Source organism: Anarrhichthys ocellatus, unplaced genomic scaffold (assembly GCF_004355925.1).
Source record: "Anarrhichthys ocellatus isolate YVR2014 unplaced genomic scaffold, GSC_Weel_1.0 scaffold146, whole genome shotgun sequence".
Classification (NCBI taxonomy): Eukaryota; Metazoa; Chordata; class Actinopteri; order Perciformes; family Anarhichadidae; genus Anarrhichthys; species Anarrhichthys ocellatus.
In genome coordinates, this window is record NW_022280176.1 from 318,194 (window position 1) to 332,970 (window position 14,777).

Here is a 14,777-nt window from a genome sequence, read left to right on the forward strand (position 1 = left end):
CCTGTCAGTACAGCTTCATCTTCACACTGACACAAGCAGCCCCAATCGGCGCTGAGCATCTCTCGGTTAATCCCTCTTTGCAGGTGGAAACAACGAGCCCACACCGCGACAGTCCTGCTGCCTCAGTCACACATCAGATCTTTGCAAAAATCTCAAGCATGTGTAGAAAAACAACCCCTCATAGTAGACGCTTAGCGACATCTCAAGACAACGTAACGCACAGTGCTGTCTGACCACAGTATGTTTTGGATAATGTCGACATGATGAATTGATAACCTAATTGTTTTTTATTACAAAAGGAGACCCAGAGGGAGAAAACACAGGGCTCTAACTGGTGGAACAGATGATTACACAGACCTATTTAACACAAACAGTTTTACTTATCCCAGGTAATTAAGAGAGACATTAGAAGCTAATCTTTAAAATTACACTAAATGTCTACACACACTCGGCGTGGTAAACTGGTCCAGACTGGCTGAGCTATAAAGCCGCCAGGTCGCTGGTCGTAAAGTGGCAAGAGACCTTAGCGCTGCTCTGTGGACTGGGAGGGCCGAAGGGCCGACATGGGTGGGGGTGGGGTGTTGTAGGATGTGGGTGGGCATGAGGCCGTCACGGTATACAAACTGAATGGGAGGAAAGGTGTGAGAAAACTTGTGTGAAATCTTTCCCACCTTAAAGAGAGCTTTAAGGTGACAATAAACAGCATGTGTACTGTATAGCGGCATGTGTTGAAGTTGTTGTTTACATCTGTAATGTACGAGGTGCGTCTCTGAAGTGCTGGTGGCTGCTTGCTGACGGAGCCCAGGAAGAGATGCGTTCCGCATTAACCCCGGGGTCCAGCATCAAGGGCCCCGACTAGATGACCATTAAACGACCTGTCGGCGTGGGCCTGGGAACCGATCAGCAGCTGCGACGGCCTCAGAGGAGAGAAGAGAGCGGAAGTGTTGGCACAGACGACAGAAAGAGGAGAGGTGAGGGTCACGACTGTAACGGCCCTCTCATCGGAGGAAAGTCCGGTTCCCGTCACAGTTGCATTTGAAATGACGAAAACAGACAGAGGTACACATGTTTCAGAGGAAGTGAGAAGAGAGCAACCTGTTCTGCACTCTCAACTAGCAGTTGATGGATTATCCACCATTATTAGTACTTCACAGATGTTCTTTGATCGGCAAATTCTTTGCCAGTGACGCACAAATAAATTATGAAAAAATGACAATGAAACAATCCCTGAAGTCTGGAGGCTTCTCTACTTTGACAGCTCACAAATTGTCTGAAGAAATATGCTTTCGGAAATATAGAGTTGCCAAAAACATCATTCTCTTTGCGTGACTTTCGCCTCGAGTACAAATCTGCTTAGTTTGCAAGTTAAAATAGAGAAAATCATGCTCGACTTTTCCGTTCAGTTATCCCCTTTCATTAACAAATATCTGTCTCTTCAGGTTAAGTGTTTCATGAGCAGTCTCATTACCTTCTCTCGTTAAAATACAAGCCAATACTAATGGAAAAAACAGGAATACATGTTTTTTTTTAACAAAATAACATGAAGCCAAGGTGGGAAATCCCAATAATAAATCTGAACATAAATCAAACCAATGATGAATAAATAAAACTACTTTCTTTGATGCAGATATAGAGTTTATTGAACATTTAGATTGCACACAATCTGTACCAGTATCTGACCTAAAGATACCTCAGTATAAATCCACTTATTCAGTGAATAAACCACAAAATAGAAATGTCAGGCTGTGAATCAGGCGTAGACATAATGCATTGCACAGTAATCATTCTGCATGCCAGAGGTTTAACTCAAAAGTAATGATCATAAGTTCAGCTTTGACTTGGCTCCACTGGGCCAGTCACTCCACACGGCTTGGATTTGTTTTTAGGGAGCGATGTCAGTCTTAGGTGCACTCTCGTCTATTTTTCCTGCCGTGGAAAAGCCGCAAGTGCAAACTGTTGCCGATCTGCCATGCACGCACTCAATGAAGTCTGCTTCTTAAAGCCAGCAGTAACGGGCTCGATGAATGACTTACTGTCCCGTACAAATCCCCACCAGCAGACCGCGGTCGCTCTCGAATCGACACTCGGCTGCAACAGCAGCATCGACGACGGCCGACGGTTTGGAGTACGCCACAACACGCCGATATCACATGATCTCTTCGTTTATTGATCAATATTTTGTTGCTCAAACCTTCAGCCAACGTTCCCTCAAACGCTGGTAGAGCTTGACTTGGTTCCAAAGCTCACATTGGACGATCAAAACCATTTTCAGATCGTATACTGCCCTACTGCGTGCATGACTGTATGAGTCCTTCACGGACCGCCGAGGCAGAGTTATTGCAAATGCTAGAACCATAAAACCCAGTGAATTACGGACACAAAACATTACTGTTTAATATTTGTTTTTCCTTAAAAAGCCAGAGTACATGTGTGTGCAAATGAGTGAGAGTGGTCGACTCTCGAGAGAGGGGACGAGAAAAATAAAGAGAGAAATATAAACCCTAAAACAACGTCTTCAGCTCGACTAGAGCTACAAAAACATTCCTGAGGCGTTCAACAGAGCGCCTTTCACCGATCGTCATCTGCGCATGTTTTGGCTCCGTGGTGTCTTCCAGTTCTGCTTTATCGGAGTCAGTTAACAGAGTTTATCAGTCCCGCTGTCTCCCAGCCGGTGGGTCTCTGGAGCCACGTGATCTGACTCATCTCTCTGTGACACACACACACACACACACACACACACACACACACACACACACACACACACACACACACACACACACACACACACACACACACACACACCTTCCTTGTTGGCTGCGACTATGTGTCCATACTTGCTCTTTCTGGTCCATCTAAAAATGCAACTTTATCACTCTCTTCCCCTGCACAAAAATTAAAAATCATAATTTTTCTGAGGTTCAATAGCCTTAAAAATGATTTCAGCATCGTCCCCTCAGCCCGCCTGAGGCCCCAGACCTCGGCCTCACCTTTCCACTCTGTCCCGGGCGGACCGCCTGAGCACGAGAGCCTGTGTTTTACTGTCAGGGAGTCCAACACACCCTCACTAAATCATCTGCTTTAATGACCGAAGAAGGGATTTGTTCAGTGAAAACCAATAAAAAGCTCACAGAACAGAGCAGATTTACTGTATCGGAGATGGCGAAAGGCTCAGGGAGGGAGCAACGAAAGAGATAAACTGAGCGAGACAGAGAGTAGTGAGAGATAAGATCACTATCACATACGTGCAGCAAATCATAACAGCTATGTGTTTCCTCATACGTGTGTGAGTGTGCAAGTGTCCTTATGAGAATGCGTTGAGCTTTATCAAGGTACATCTAGACAGAAAAGAGAAAGGTAGAGATTTTCTGACCACCCGTACAGAGTAACCATAGCTGATCCACAGTGTAGTGTTCCAGTCAAACATACCTCAAACACTTCAAGTGTATAAACCTATCATTGTGAATAGAAGGGGTTGTGGTCAGAACACAAAACTGTGCATTTGACAAAAGGGAGATGCAGTGATGATGCGATCCACCATCTCTGACTAAATGTTTGCAAGCCCACATCCAGCCTCGGCCCGAGCCCTTCCACCGCTGCATGACGGGGGGGCCGCTTTCGGCAATTTGTTAACGCAGCAGATGCATATTTCCTCTGGAGGATAAAGCTAAGTGGCACTCATGTTGCAGTGAATTACGCTCAGATGGGCTTTAGCCTCGCAAAGACAAAAAGGAGGCTGGACGGTCATGAGATGAAAGAAGAAGAAAAAATATAGAAAATCCAAAATAACAGTTCTAAAACAGCCGACAATAGAAACAAGACACTCTTTCTTTTCATTGAATCAACTTCTATTTGACCTCTCCTCCACGTCACGGCCTCCACATCCATCTTTTCCATCCATCAGCGCTGTGTGTCACAGCTCTGAAGAAGGCTTGTTATCTGTGTGTTTGTTTTTATTTAACCTCCTATATTTAACCAGGCAGGTCAGCGCCAAACTACTCAATGATCGTCTGGCCAAAAAGCCAAAAAGCGCTTTTAAAAAGGAGGCATGGTATCGTCATCAAAGAGAGGCAGAATGAGAAGGAATAAAAACCGAAATGCATAAGTGCAATAGGAATGGCGCCACAACAGTTTGGAAACAAAGTATCAAGACCACACAGTTTGCATGATGGCCGGTGGTGGGATAAAAAAAAAATGAAAGAAATAAACAAGGTTAAAGATAAATACCTGTAATAGTGTGACTGGAGGGGGCTACACCAGTAGTGGGACTGTGTGTTTATGTGAAATAAGGACTTGCATGCAGTCTGACTGAGTTTTAAACATTTCCCAGTGATTTTTTTAGAATGATCTTCCTCTACACAGGACGGTGCGCTCATACCACATCACGTGACTAACCAACCTTTCTGTCTGCCAGAGCGCTGAATAGGATCTGACTGACGGTGAGTCAGAGCGGTTGAACTCTTTATCTTGCTTCAGAGATATGGATCTACATTTTAGAGAAAAGGCGGCATCTGCACTCCGAAAAAAAGTGCAACTGCTTGACCGCGATAATAATTACAAAAATATATGCAAAGAATATACGTACGAGTAAAGTAAAGTTCACTAAAACTTTTGTGTTGGCAGGTATTACACACAGCCTACACAGACGCACGTCTTGACCTCTTTCACCACAACATGTAAATGACCCGTCTGACCCGACGTGACCCGTGACACATAGTTGCTCTCATTCCTCCGATATAGTTTCGGTCACAGCGCTATTACAGCAGTGCAGTCATAGCGAACATACTGTAGCTAAGCTGCAGTTACTTCCCGCATTAAAGCACAGGCATGCTGCTGTTACTCAACACCTGACATACTGGAGTGCAGGGTGAGAAGAAGAGTGAAAGGTAGGAGGGAGGAGGCACAACAGGGAAGCTATAGGAAAGGAGGAAATGAAGAGGAGATTGGGAGGAGGTTATGAAGAAAAGAGGGTGGAGTCTGAATAGAGAGTACAGGCAAAACATTTTATATTTTGCTATGTTGTTTTTTCATGAAAGACTTGCTGTCAGATTTAAGTTGAGCACAGAGAACAACAACAAAAAAAAGACGGTCATGGGAAAATGCCACTTCTGGTTGACCCCCCCTGAGTAACCGGGGATGGGAGGTCACCCACGTGCTCCCTCTAGCCGACCTCTTCCCTCTGGATCGCACCCCTTCTCCTTTAGGCATCGCTGCACTCTCTCCTCTTCCATCGTCACTCTTATCAGAGCCCCAGCGACAAGCAGGAATCCCTCTCTAAACTGCTCCATCACGCCACAGCTGACGCAGCAGCCACATGTGTGTCTAGTTTAGAAGACTTTTGACGGCTAAATTGCAAAATCGCACAGTCGCTGAGGGAAACGTGTTCTCAATAAGCTCGGTAATGGAAGTTGGTTCATGGTGGGTTCTTCATCCTTTCAACGATAAAAAGATGTGCACTAATGGCTTGTCCAGCTCTGAGGCATGCACGACCCAGCTGTGCGATCTGTGTCTCTCCTTGTTAATGAGAAGTGCCAGCGAGCACAGAGTCAACAGACTAGTAAACCTCAAAGTGAACTGTGGTCCGACCTCTCTAGGTCTCTCTGTGTGTGTGTGTGTGTGTGTGTGTGTGCTTTCTGTCTCGCCCTCCTCTGCGTGAAACAAACAAGCTCCTGCGATCATTAAAAGTTTCGGGAACAGATTTCTTTTGAGGTCTTTGTGTTTGAGGGCCTCTTCGTTTTGTTCACGGAGATAAGTGGTTTAAATGAAGCTCTCAGCTTGCTCCAATGAGGCCCAAATGCCATGACAGGGCCATGAGGAAATGACAAAAAAAGAATCAGAATTACACTGAAAAGCACAAAAACAAAACTATTAAGAAGCGACAAACAGGAGCCGGACTTTTTCATATTATGATATCCTGTCGGTGGTGTTTACCAAAGCACGGGTTTGTTAACACAGCCTGTCTAACACTCCCTCCAACTGACAAATGGTGAGAAAGGGCAAAATGATGCTTTTGGGGTGAGCACCCCTCTGCCCTCTTCACCTTAAAACTGAACTTCAGTTTGGGACACATATCCCCCCCTCCCCTCCCCCCTGTGAGCCACTTTGGTTTCCAATTAACCAAAGATGAACTACACAGTATGTAAACAGGATAATAAAATGCACAAAAGGTTCCTCCACAGAAGACAGCTTTATGGGGAACAGATTGACTTATGAATCTGGCAAGAGACGATAGGTGGGAAGAGTCAACATTTCGCTTTTATCTGATTGGGTGCATTTGATTATAGCATTACGTGTTTGTTCTCACACAAACAGTGACAACTTCTGCTTTGAGTACACTCATCATTCCCCTCTCCGTTGGCCGTGTTCCTGGTTCCCATAGCAGCAGCTAATTAACCATGGATGTTCCTAGCTTCTCCCTCTCCCTTCCCAGGTTTCTCCTCCTCTGCGTGGCACTCCTTCCCACGGATGTTGTTTCCTCCCTACCGGGGCGCTGAGGCACTGTGGGAAGAAAGGCAGCCAGGGACCGGCCGCGTCTCACAGCAGCCCACACATACTGCCGTCAGAGCACATTTACGTGTGACGGGAAGACGTGTAATTTTGGACAGAGGAACGCAGATGCCAATACATATGCAGATATACTAAACACTAACAAAGAGCACACTCACACTCCCACCTCAGCCTCTAAAGCACAGAGACAGAGAGAGAGAGAGAGAGAGAGAGAGAGAGAGAGAGAGAGAGAGAGAGAGAGAGAGAGGCTGGGAGAATAATGAGCTGGGGCTCCATCACAAAATAACCCAGGACGATCATTCCCAGGCTTCCCTAATGGGAACGCAGCGCATCATTCCCAAAACTGCTCCCCTCGTCTTTGTGCTCACTAATTGTGCTGAAACATGACCAACTCTGAACCTTCCTAGAACACGTAAGTAATGTCAAAGGAACAGCCCACTACACAACTAAAATGTAATCATTATCTACCCACCAAAACTTTACAGGACCACCAAACATGAAGCTGTTTCGCCCACAAACGTACAGCTCAACCTTGTTCTGTGTTTATAGAAGCAGCAAAAAAAAGTTGTGGGTAAAACAATAATTTTGCATCCCACAACAGCAATTTCTTCGTCTTCTTCGAGGACTAAAGCTTTCTTACTGAGGAAACATTAGCACATTGTCACGAATATGTTGGATAAAAAAGTGGCCTTGTTTGGCAACAACATAGAGGGAGACATCCGTTTGTGGAGCTGTAGAAAGATCATCCCGCCATCTTCAATCTCTCAAATTGTTGTTTCAACTGACAATGTGGGAAGTGAGGGAATGAGTGAATGAGTCATTTTGTGGTGAACTACTCTCCTAAACCCGTTCTCGATGACTGTCTCCCTATCTTCTCCTGCAGCGACACTTTCCTTGTTTGTTTCCTACTTTTCCAAAAAGTAAAAGCCCACAGGCATGATGTGAACAACTAAACACAAACACCTCGAACCAAGACGCGTGCTTCATGTTTCTGAATGGATATGCAGACAAGAATAAGGAAGGTATGACTGTGGAGTATGAAGTTGTGTTTTCATGTTGGTCTACAGTAAAATGAAAACCCTCTGACTCAGATGTGAGACAAAAATATAATTGGTGACATAAGAATATAAAAAGCCACTTTGCTTAGGATTACTTTTTTTTTTTTTCAAACAAAGTAAACTAATAGAAACAAGATTCTACCACTTAAAAATGTAAGAAAAAGCATACCAAACTGTAAAAAACAGAAACAGCAAGGACACGAGGACAAAGACAGATTAGTCAGTTAAGCCTTTCTGATAAGCTCTTTGTCCCGGTGCGCACCGAGAGATAAAACTAATCCATCAATCGCAAATACAAGTGTTTCTATCTCCGCGTGGAGTTAGAATATGATCCGATCTTCACAGTCATTTTGAATTGGCGGTGGCCCTACTTCTGCATCTTTGACTTCTCTTTTGAAGCGTACCTGACAAAAGTACAATTCCAAACAATAAATCACGTGTCAGATAAGATCCTAAAGCATGCATTTGAAATGAAGTTGAGCAACAGTGTAAAAGTTACAAGAAAATGAAGTCATGAAGTCAGAAATAATGAAGCAAATGTTGGGAGAAAAAAGTGAGGCAGTCAAAAACAAAAAAGGCCGAACTGGGGTGAGGAAAGAGAAAGTGATGAAAGTCTGCTGGTTGACGAAACACTTCAGCGTTGAGTTTGCGCACACACACATAACAAATTTACAGATGAGTGAACGCAATAAAATCTGAAGAGCAAGAGAAAATGTGAGTATAAGTTCAGTGGGTAGAGTGTGGAAAGGGTATTATTGGTAAAAATGACTAAATCTGACAAGAAGAAGAAATCCCTGTCACCTCCCAAATATAACCAGCGTGATGCTGTGTGGTGCCCCGAGCTTTTAAACCGTTAGCGGGCTGCGGTTAGCTCAGCAGCAGACCAGCGTTTTACTGGTTCCCCTGGGCAGCGTGACGGAGCCCAACGTGCTGACGGAGCATTCAGTGATGCCGTTACAGCCACCAGACTGTGATTTACACCACTGACCGAGCGTCCTGTCATGTACAAATATGTGGAACAGACTACACAGACTTTCCCGTTCTGGTCATTTAACTGCAGAACAAAAGTGGTGGACTTCAAACATGACGAGATGATTTCTGTTGTTTTCACCACATCTGGTTGTTTTCATATTTAATATATGCTGCTGAGAATCTACTCTAAGTGGGTCAGGAAATAACTCATTCTCAAATATTATAAATTGAATGTTAAAATAAATTGTGAGCTGAAATGTAGAAACATTGTCAGGGTTGAGGGGGAGATTATATTCTATAATTACCGTACACAGAAATGTGGGTTTTGAGGCATGATTCTGATAAATATCATTCAATATTAAATTCAATTAACAAATAATCCAAAAATGTAATATCTCCCCACAATGATTATATCCTTGAAGTATGGAGAGGGCTTTGTGATAGCATTTAAACAATTACAGCAGGGGGTAAGAATTACAGAAAATATGACCGAACTAAATACTCTAATTCATTTAATGAGTAAAAAGGAAAATAATCAGAGACATTCAGGTGGTGGCTAGTCAACCATGTATTGAATCAATTGATGTCCAGTTTTGTAAAATAAATTATGACGGAGTGGAGATCAAAATTCGATAAAATATTAAATATTAATCCATATTTAAGAAATATTGAACCACATATCATTAAGTTAAATTTCAGAGTTAACTCTGCCATTACTTCAATATGGATGTTGGCATTGCAGCACTGTGTTTTACACTGGACTTACTCATCTATTTAGTTATTCTAATGCGAGTTGTGGCACCATTCAGATCATGCCGACTCTGAATTTGAGATTCTGCAGAAAATTAAAAAAAACAGCCAGTTGTCAGTTTGAAGGTGAGTCCTTGAGTGCCTGAGCTCACCATCCAACACACTGAGATAAATGACTCACCCTCAGTGTTGCCTGGAAGACCTCCGCTCTGGTGTTGTTGTTTGGACACGGAGGTTTATGTGTATGGGGGAGGGGGGGGGAAACAGAGATGGACAGAGAACGAGCTCTGATTTTGTGAGCCCGCGTGATTAAGTGCAACAGGGTAAGATTTACTCCCTTCTTTATTTCTCCAGAACACGTAAAACTAAGTTGTGGCTACGACTGAGGAGCCACATCTGGACCCTGCGGGACGTGGGTGAAATCATTTCTCTATTCCTGCAATTTACTGTAATGCCTTGCAGATGGCACAGTGCATGTGCATGTGCGTGTGTGTGTGTTACATGTAATAACTCCTACAGTAGGAGTAGAGAGGGCAGGAGAAAGGCACGAGACTTTGTGGAGACTGCTATCAAAAAGTAAACGGTCCAAAATACATAGAATCATGGCTCAACAAGTGGAAGTCAAAAGTGTTCCTTGTCCAGAGGATACTGAGGGCGGATTCAGGAGACACATACGCCAGTCTGGGGGCCTGTTCGTTGAATATTTCTTCCTGGAGTCTCTACGGCTTCAGCACATGGGTGAGTGACATCACCACAAGGAGAATGTTGCCCTGGTTTCAATTATTTTTTAACAATTTCTTGTCAACATGTGGAGAAAACAGAAGCTCTGCACAAACGTGTGGGTCAGACTTACGGCAGTATATAAAGCGCTGTACACAAGAGGCCTCAGGTTTCCGGTTAATTCTGTGACATGATGCTAAAAGTACACGTCGGAGGTGACACGTTTCCTGAGAGCTATCACCTTACTGCACCTTGTTGGGACAGGCTGACATTGAAATAGGCTGCCAGCTGCCGACGGGTAGTTTGTCACTGGCGTTAGGAAGTATTCACTAGCTTCCTCTGTGAATGAAGCGACCATATGTGCCAATGTACACTGCGTATACACGGTGGAGGCAATGGTCAGTATACCTCATATGTCAATGGACAGATAAGATTCATAAATTGATATATCACTTAACAACTAATGTTTATTATGTATTCTAGTTTAAAGGAATGTTGTGCTTGATTTGCCCTTTCAGACTGTTGCATAATACTGAAGCCTCTCACCTCCCTTACTTTTCCTGCAGAGGCGGTAATTAAAATTCACATTTAAGAAAGCAAAGCAGAGTTGTTATTAAAGTTAAGTCATTCAAATGGATCGTAATCAACCTTTCAGTAAATAATAAAACGAGCCACTGATGTGTTTTGCTTGAAACAGGTCGTGCAGGGAGGCATAACGATATAACCAACTGAAAGGAGGCTGGAATGTCTGTCCTTAGCACACGAGCTGCAAGGTGAGCTGCTCGCTGCTCTCGGGTCTGTGCAGGAGTGCGCTCTGCTGCCGCGCGCCTCGCCCCGCCCCTCCCATCCCTCCTCTGCACACCAATAAAGCGCTTTTTTGTCCAGGGAGGCAGCACTTGAGCGCATTCCTTGACGTGGAGGTCGGTGGATCTCTCCAAGGATTTGATGAAGACCGTTCGTTACAAGTTCGATACGTTCAGAGAAACTTTTTTTTATTGAGAGCGCGCGCACACGGAACACTTCAAGGTCTTGGGAGTTATATCGGCGAACTGCTCCGCTTGGATAAAGACACGAGTGCGACTGCGCTCACAACTTTACTTCTTCGAAGTTCAGGGTAAGAGGTTTCCTACTTTGGCTGATACATTAAGGATCGACATGTAGTATGTTTGAGCTCTGGCGCTTGGAACAGGACCAAGACGTGCGTAAAGACGCGTTAACAGGGTTACGTTGACGAATGCAATACGGTGTATGATCAACTTAAAAAAAAAAAAAAATCTTAATAGATTAACTGCGCCAACAGTGTAAAATCCAAACTATTTCTCAAAGTGTATGTCCCATAAATATAAGCCACCGCTGATCGGTGTTCATTAAAGTTGCGTTTGTGTGTCCCGTGCGACAACTCCCTTTACAGAAACTGTCTTAATTAATTCCGACTCTCACCGTGTTTCTGTTCTGCTGAACAGTAAGGTAATACTAGTATAACAAATGCTTGTAACGTAGTGTTTTTTCTCTTCAATAGACACATAGCATCCCTGTAAAAACGAAAACAACAACCTATAGTTCTTTGTTGTAAGGAGTTACAAATCAACATGACCGCTCCAGTGTCTTATTGAATGTAACAGGGTTTTATTGGCGATGTGGGTAATGTGAAAATAAAACTGTATTTGGGAACGCGAGCGTGTGCGCGGAGCAAAAGGAGCAATCGGGGCGGTAACGAGGCGGGCTGGTGTGGGACCGCAGGACGCCGTGCAGCATGCAGGGGCCGAGCCGAGCGTCTAGACCGCACCGAGCCTCGTTCACCGCAGGGGAAAAGCTGTTTTTGGACCCACACTGGGGACCGTCCCAAAACAAGAGAGTTCAATAGGACACAAGTGTTGGAATGGTTTCAATACGCACGGGTCAGATAATGCAAGTGTGTGGTGGCCAAGTGTCAGTCATATGCATAATTGGTGCCACCCTACAATATAAACGAGATATATAAACAGCTGCTACTGGTATTTAGACCGATCCATGATTTAATTAGAATAAATAAAACATGCACCACTTGGTTTTTAGCTGAAGGCGGAGCAGTGGACAGAATGAAACACTAGAAATTAGAGATACATCACTTTCCTTCAGCATGTGTGCAGCAGAGCAATGAGCGGATGAGGTCAAATTCCTGAAAGATTAAATCTCAGAGTGACCCGCCACTCCACTAAATAAGCTAACATCCAATGAAGTGACATGACACAACACATTTGGAGCAACAAAGAACCGCAAGTGCATCTGTTTTCTCCGGATAAATACCATCTCATCTTTCCAAATGTTATGCCAATGTATTCTGTGATTCTCTGAGAGCGGAGAGGGACCCATAGTTTTCAGCAACAATCGTGGAAGTGTTTTTACTCTGTGGCCTGGGCGACAACAACAGAAACGTGATCAAACCAGTCCTCCTTAAAGAGGTAATCTCACTGTAACACTGCATAAAATAACAATTTAATGATTCTTAAAATATATTATTATATTTTATGAAAAGCCAGAACCAACCAGAAGCCCTAAAACCAAACTGGGAATCAGTAATCCACACATCCTTTGTCTGAGATGCTAAATTTATGTAAGCGCAGTCTTCTGACCGCGATCCCTCCAGCTCTTAGTCCGATTACCATCTTTTACACAGCCCCCCACAAACAGGCATGGAAAATTGCCTAATCTTTCCTGGGGGCAAACTACTCCAACAACCCCCGCTATTAACCCCTACACTGGTGTACCGCTTGTTTCCTCACAGGCTGTCATTATGCTATAGGAGAAGCTACTGTGTCATTGACAGTATATAACAGTGGTAATTGGTTTATATTAGGCTACCAGACACAGCAGAGCAGCCACAGGAGGCCAATTATCCGTCGCTAATGTGGAGAACTTTCCGGCTACACGACGATGCACAGATTGTAACAGTTACAGCGGTTGTTATTTACTGGTGTGAAGGTCACTGCAGACCGTTGTGTTTGAACGATCGCTTGTTGTCACTGTGACACTGAGGGGATACATTACGTCGCTATATGAGGAGAGACACAGGGAGAAGGAATAAATGAGGTGGGGTAAAGTTTACCTGTGATGTAAAATTAAAGACACAGCTTGCCATCAATATTTCACTTTGGCGATTAAGTGTGCAACTGTGTGTGCTGGTGTGAGCGTTAAGAGAGACACATATGCACACTGGGTGGATTATCCCGACCTTTCATGTCTTTAAATGTCCGTTTGTGGAGAGGAAGCATGACTAAGGCGAAGTATAGCCCTCTGTCCTAAAACCCAATTTAAGCAATTAAGCACAGGCCTGCTGTCACACCGCTGTGACAGTGATGTCGAAACAAAAACTTGTCCTCCGGGATCCGGTTACCACCATTGTGTCAGTCTGTACTTTCTGTTATTTATTCTCCTTTTTTTTTTCTTTACAAAATCACAGCTGACATTTCATTATCTGTGCCAAAGAGCTCGGGTGAAAAGAGCACCGATGTCTAAATCTTCCGCCGACAATGAATGACAGTTGTTTTTCTTCATTAGCTGTGTTGAGACATGACTATCTGCAAGACATCTCACAGGAGAGCCCGCGACGCCTGTAAATCTTTTTGCCACTCGTCGTCTTATCTCCAAACCGGCTGAGAGCAGAGGACTTTTCACATGGTGCCTCACATCGCCGGAGCTCCGTTTTACGCCAATTAGGGGCAGTGCCTGAAGCATCTTACCCTCTGCATCAGAGGGATTAGAGGGTTAAAAGTCAGGTGCTGAGGCGAGGAGGCCTCGGGAAGGGAGGAGAGGAGGGATATGGGGAGGTGGAGGTAGAGGAGGACCAGAGTGGGCCACTCACACAGCAGGCAGAGAGAGGGAAGTCGACAGAGCAGAAAGTTGGAATATGTGGGTGTGTGTTTGTTTTTCTCAAGGCCATGTAACAGTGAGGGCTCATCTCACAATTAGCAAGGAGAATGTGGAGAGAGAGAGAGAGAATTCTAGATGTTCCTCCGTCAGAATTAAAGGCTTCGGCGTGCCCGTCGTCAGGTGCTGGGGGGGGGGGGGGTGTCATTCCCTGGTTGACAACCAAGAGCCGCTCTCTCAAAGAGGCGTCTTAAATAAAACCCCCGGCTTCAAATGGCCTCCGCCTCACACATCAATGCTGACCCAGCGGTATGCGGAGGCAAACCCCAGCCTGTGCGCCTGCCAAGCTAAATTGAAGAAGAGCTTGCCGATGCAGCCAAATGATGCATTCAGAAGAACCACTTTAAAACCTTGCGTAAATATACACACACATGCGAAGGGATCGGAGGGCTTTGGATTGCCCCATCTTGAGCGCAAACCTCAAATAACTGCTGTCCTCCGTGTCCACGGATCCAGAGACACACACACACACATACACACACACACACACACACACACACGATCACTGTCGTCAGATCTATCTCCTAAAGCAGATGAAACTACTCGCTCAAACTTTACATTAAATGCTATTTTTTAAAACCAATTTCACTCTTGTTGGAAAATCTGCAAAAAGCCCAGAAAAATCCCCCAAACTCCTAAACCAACAGCAGTGAAGTATTGAGGGAGAGAGAGAGAGGATGAGAGGGAGGATGATCATCCCAGAAAGCCACCACAAATTGCTGCATTTCAATGGTCCCATAAAAAAAAAAAAAAAGAGAAACAGCTCTTAATCTTAGGTTGTAATTACCTCTGGCCAGCACTGTAATTAGGAAATGAGCCTTGAACCAGATCTTGCTGGGCAAGAGCAAAGCAAGGGTGCGCACGCAC

General features: G+C 44.5%; 2 protein-coding genes across 5 annotated transcripts in view; one reads left to right on the plus strand and one right to left on the minus strand.

Annotated features, from left to right (window-relative positions):
* LOC116400080 (mitochondrial import inner membrane translocase subunit tim16-like) overlaps positions 1 to 14,777 on the minus strand; it is a 98,099-nt gene that overhangs the window by 17,310 nt on the left and 66,012 nt on the right. The window lies entirely within an intron of this gene.
* vasnb (vasorin b) overlaps positions 10,911 to 14,777 on the plus strand; it is a 23,388-nt gene continuing 19,521 nt past the window's right edge. The window contains exon 1 of one of the 2 annotated variants that reach the window (XM_031877731.1): positions 10,911 to 11,118. The gene's annotated coding sequence lies outside the window, so the exon portion shown is untranslated. The remainder of the gene's footprint in view (positions 11,119 to 14,777) is intronic. The other variant, XM_031877733.1, reaches the window with a different exon arrangement.